The sequence below is a fragment of the Canis lupus genome, chromosome 27, assembly GCF_003254725.2.
Source record: "Canis lupus dingo isolate Sandy chromosome 27, ASM325472v2, whole genome shotgun sequence".
Lineage (NCBI taxonomy): Eukaryota > Metazoa > Chordata > Mammalia > Carnivora > Canidae > Canis > Canis lupus.
Genome location: NC_064269.1, coordinates 40,736,115 through 40,742,114, shown reverse-complemented (window position 1 = coordinate 40,742,114; position 6,000 = coordinate 40,736,115).

Genomic DNA, 6,000 nt, shown 5'->3' with positions numbered 1-6,000 from the left:
TTGCCTATTTGTGTAGCTTCCTTTGCAAAATGTCTTTTTAAAAATTGTGTTTGGGACACCTGGATGGCTCCGTAGTTGAGCGTCTGCCTTTGGCTCAGGTCATGATCCCAGGTTCTGGGATCGAGTCCCACATCAGGCTCCCTGCAAGGAGTCTGCTTCTCCCTCTGTCTGTGTCTCTCATGAATAAATAAGTAAAATCTTAAAGAATTGTTTGTCTTATTTTTGAATTTGAACTCTTCATATATTAGGGAGATAGAAGTTCTTTGTCAGCTATATGTGTGCATGTCTAAGCACATATACACTCTTATGTATTCATAATATTCCAGTTTTCATATTTGTCAGATATATAACTTTTCTAAATGGTGTTTTTAAGGAGTAGTTGATTTTCCTAAGACTGATTTACCATTGTGTTTGTTTTATGGTTATTGCTTCCTGTATTCTGAGAAATGTCTGCATAACCCTGGGTTATGGAGATCTTTTGTTTAAGAAGCTTTATAATTTTACCTTTGACACTTAAGTCTTTGATCTATCTTGATTCATGGTTTTTCACATGAATATCCAGTTATTCCACGAGCAATGGAGACGACTTTCTTTTCTCCCTGAATCGCTTTGGTTCCTTTGTCAAAAATCAATTGACCGTGTAAATGTGGGTCTGTTTTTGGATTCCTTATTTTCATTTTCTTTTTTTTTTCTTATTTTCTTTTTTTTTTTTTTTTGGCTATTGCAGGTTCTTTGTATTTCCATATACATTTTTGATAGACTTTTTAGAATAGCTTTTAGATTTACAGAAAAGTTGAGAACGCAGTACTAAGAGTTTCCAGATACCCTGTGCTCAGTTTCTTCTGTTATTAATATCATTCATTATTTTAGTGCATTTGTTACAATTAATGAATCACCATCCATTCATCATCATCCTCGTCATTATTTAAAAATTTTACTTATTTATTCATGAGAGATAGAGGCAGAGACCTAGGCAGAGGGAAAAGCAGGCTCCCTATGGGGAGCCTGAAGCAGGACTTGATCTTGGAACCCTGGGATCATGCCCTGAGCCGAAGGCACACACTCACCACTGAGCCACCTAGGCATCCTGGTGCATCATTATTCAATAAAGCACATCATTTATTCAGATTTCTTAGTTCTTCTCTAATATCATTTTATGTTCCAAAATTTCCCATCCCATTTTTACCACATTACATTTAGTTGTCTGTCTCCTCAGGCCCCTCTTCACTGTGACAGTTAATCAGACTGGTTTTTGATCACCTTGGTAGTTTTGAGGAGCACTGGTTGGATGTTTTGTTGGATCCCTCTCGGTGGGAATTTGATGTTTTTCTCCTGATTAAGAGTTGGGTCATAATTTTTTGAGAGAAGAACACAGAGGCAAGGTAATTTTTTTTTTAAATCACATATCAAGAGTCCATACCATGAACATGACTTATTTCATTTGATTATTGATGTTGGTTTTGAGGTTGACCTTGATCACCTGGCTGAGATAGTGTTTGTGAGGTTTCTCCATGGTCAATTACTGATTTTTTCCCTTTGCTGTACTGTACCCTTCCAGAGAAAGTCAGTATGCACAGTGGAGATTTGTGTTCCCCTCCTTGAGGACAGTATCCATATACATTTTTTGGAATTCTGCTTGAGAGCTTGGGCTCTTCTCCCTCATTTATTTATTCAATCATTGATTTTTTTTTTTTCTGTAAGGTTTTGAATTTTTGAGTTGAGACTGTTTATTGGCTCAGTATGTGATCTGTCTTGATGGACATTTCATATGTGCCTGGAAAGGGTTTTAGAGACCTAACCATTTGATTTTTATATTTTCCTTAAGAACTGGCCCTTTTGTCATTGTAAAATGGTCCTCTTTTACCTATGGCAATATTCCTTAACTTGAAGTCTATTTTATATGTTATTAATGTAGTGAGCACGTATTTCTTATGCTTGGTGCTTTTTACCAGACCTGTTATGCCATGAATTGTGCTCTCTTTCCTCCTCCCCAAATTCATGCATTGAAGCCCTAGTCCCAAGTAACTCCAAATGTGAGTGTACTTGGAGATGGGGCCTTTAAATGAGGCAGTCAAGTAAAATGAGGCCAGTAATATGGGCCCTAATTCAGTCAGACTGGAGTCCTTAAATGAAGAGGACATGTGAACACACTGAAACACCTAGAGATGCCCGTGCATAGAGATAAGAGCATGTGCAGGCAAGAAGTCAGCCATCTGTAAGCCAAAGTGAGAGGCTCTCTGCTGGCATCTGGGTTTTGGACTTCTGGTCTCCAGAACTCTGAGAAAATAAATTTCTTTTGTTTAAACCACCCTAATCTGTGGTATTTTGTTATGTCAGCCCTAGCAAACTCATACAGTACCTTTCCATCCATTTCTTACAAGTGCATCTTTTATAGACAACATATGGTTGGATATTTTTGTTTAATCCTGTCTAACCACACCTGCCTTTGGTTGTAGTGTTTCATTTATATATGATATAATTATTAATATAATTGGATTTAGTCTGTCATTTTTCTATTGGTCCCATCTGATTTTTTTGTTTTTCCTTTTCTGTCTTGAGTATTCTTTTTAAGTAATCACTTTTAATATTTCTGTTGGCTTTTTGCCAGTATTTGCATTATTATTGCTGCTGCTGCTGCTGTTATTATTGTGGTTACTCTAGGAATTACGATGTGCATTTTTTTTAAGACTTTATTTATTCATAGAGACACAGAGAGAGAGGGAGGCAGAGACACAGGCAGAGGGAGAAACAGGCACCATGCAGAGAGCCTGACGTGGGACTTGATCCAGGGTCTCCAGGATCACTCCCTGGGCTGCAGGCGGCACTAAACCGCTGTGCCACCAGGGCTGCCCAGTGTGCAATATTCTCAATTTACCACTCAGAGGTCATATTGTATGATTTTTACATATAGTGTTATCGTCTTGCAACCATTTTATTTACCCTTCCCATTCAGTGTGATAATTTTGCCTATATATTTCACCTTACTATATTATAAACCCCACAGTACATTGTAATTTTTGCTTTAAGTCATAAACTAAGGAAAAGAAGTATACCATATATACGTGTATATATTCCTGTACATAAATACTTCTAGCTGTCTACCTATATATAAGGTCATATTTCTACCCCAGCTTTCAAGATTTTCGTTTTGTTTTTCAGCAGTTTGGCTGTGATATACCTAAGTGTGATTTTCTTTGTGTTTATCTTGCTTGAGTTTTGCTAAGCTTCTTGTATCAGTACATTAGTTTTTCATGAGTCTGGAGAAAATCTCAACCATTGCATCTTCAAATATTTCTTATTCTTCAGCTTTTTCTGCTACTATTCTAGAATTCCATTTATACATATCTGGGGCAGTTTGATACTATCCCATAGATCACTGAGACTCTGGTCATTTTAAATTTTTAATTTTTTTCTCCCTTCCCTATTTTTAAAAATTAAGTTCAATTAATTAACATATAGTGTATTATTAGTTTCAGAGGTAGAGGTCTGTGATTCATCAGTCTTACATAACACCCAGTGCTCATCACACCAATGCCCTCCTTAATGCCCATCACCCAGTTACCCCTTCCGCCACCCACCTCCCCTCCAGCAACCCTGTAAGGAAACATAGAACCCTTGTTTCCTATGATTAAGAGAGACTGGTCATTTTTTAAAACATGTTTTTCCCTGTTGTTCAGATTAGATCATTTATATTAATTTTTTATGTTAAATGGGTATTTATTCTTTCACCTCCAATCTACTATTAAGCCCATTTAATAAATTTTTCTTTTCAGTTATTCTTTTTCAAGTCTAGATTTTAAAAAAAATCTCCTGAGATTTCTGATTTATTCTTTGTTGTCGTACTTTCCTTTAAAACCTTTACACATATTTATAATAGCTGCTGTAAAGTTCCTCCCTGCTAATTCCAACATCTGGAGTGATTTCTAGGGATTGCATTTTCTCTCGACTCTGGTCTGTTTTCCCTCATTTCTCACAGAGTATGGATGATACCATGTATGGAATCTGGTTTAAGTCCTCTTCCTTTAAATGGAATCTAGTTTGTTCTGAAAGCCAGTTAAGTTAGTGGCAGAGCATTGTCGCCTTGTCAGGCATGGTGTGTGATTCTCTGTTACAGCAGGTCTAATTCAGTCTTAAATTTAGTTTTCGGGTATATCTTTTTCTCTGGGGCCCACTCCTAAGATGGGGCCTCTGTATGTCTCAGAACTGATGTGTTCAGTGAGCCCCTTTATGCTTGCCCCGTTGGACCTCTGATATTTCTCAGCATTTTATGGCTTCTGGTATTGCTGGCTGCTTGTCTTCCACTTCCGTAGCAGATGGTCTTTGTAGGGTCTTGCTGAAGTTTTCCCTGTGCGTGTGCAGCCCAGCCCTTGGCCAAAGACCTGTAGTGAATGTTCATGCGGACTTGGCATACCTCCCCTTTGCCTAGCTCTCCTTTCAGCTACACCCCCACCCCCAAGAGTCCAGCTGCTTTCCCAGATCAGTGCAGGTGCCATACCTACCTGAGTTCCATCTCCCTGTCACGTGTTCTGAGGATAGAAAGGAGAGATGATCATGGGGACTTGTTTCCTTTCTCCCAAAGATCGTGGTCTTGGACTACTCCATGTCTGAAAATAATTGCCTCCTATTTTATTTTATCTAGTTGTTTGGGCAGGACAGCCCACCTGAGGTACCAGTTCCTCTGTCACGGCTAGAAGTAGAAGCTATGTTAGGCATTAAGTTAGTTAAGATGTATACATGTTCTATATAAACAGCAAGTATCTATACAAATATGTGCAAGGGGTGTGATGCTATTTCCATCCTGCAAGGATTTATAATTCTACGGACAAGATAAAGATTGGGCTTTAAATACCAGGCATCCTGCCTATGATTAGATCTCTGAAGCTTCTAGCAGCCAGATTACATAATTTGTCATAAAAGTGGTATGTACATACTTTTCTTCACTTACCTTCTCCCATCCCCACCCCACTAACTGTGTTGTGTTAAAGGCTTTAACTTTTCCTTCCCTTAGGGAGAACTTTCACAGACAGAGAACTCTTCCAAGCCTGTGGAGGGGCAATGTCTATAGGACATCTTTTCTCTGCAGTGTTTAATTTTCCTTCTATAATGGAATGAAGGCCTATTTATTCCAAGATGGTTATTTTGGTACTGTTCCATTCCTGTGGATTATCAGATTTTAAAGTCCTTTGGGCCAGAAATAAAACAGAATCACTTACCCTTGTTTTTTATTTCAGAAATACTGTGGAAGAATGAACTTTATAAGCAGAGGCAATGTTATAAAACAAAAAGAGAACTTTTAAAACAGTAATCTGCCTTTGATAAGTCTGTTTTATGTGATTAAGAAAAAAAAAATTGACCTCTAGTCCTGTATCTATCCAGATTCCTGTCCCTCACTCTTCTCTGTCCTACAGGAAACTTTGGTACTCAGACTTGGACGTAATCAAGACAGTCTGGCTTGTCAGGAGGTCATTGGAACACCAGTCAAAATAGTGCACTGAACACCAGTTCACTTAGTGCAGTGAACGCTGCACTAAGTTCTTTAACATTTGTTACATAAAGAGGCTAAAGTCAGGCTGTGGAAAACTAACTGTAGTCTTGAGCTGATGTAAATTTGAATATTTGTGTATTTGGGTGTAATGGTGATGTAAATGTGTCATGGACATCTTTGCTTCCTGTGTTTTGGTAGTTGGTCAGGTAGAGATTAAAGGAGGAATTCTGGGGGCATCAGCCTCAAAGAGAAGACAGAGGTCCATTATATTGGTGTCCTGCTTTTATAAAGGCTCACAGGGCAGTAACACTGTGTTTAGGGCAAGTACATAGTATCTGGTTCACTGGGATACCAATGTGGTTACATCTGTGGATATTTTCTAAATATGAAATTCTCTCCTTAAAACACTTTTGAGCTGGAATGATCAGAAATTCAACATTGATTTAAAAAAAAATTCTCCTTGTTTTCAGTAATTTTGTCTGAATTAACCAAAATTGCTGAGTCCATGGGCAGCC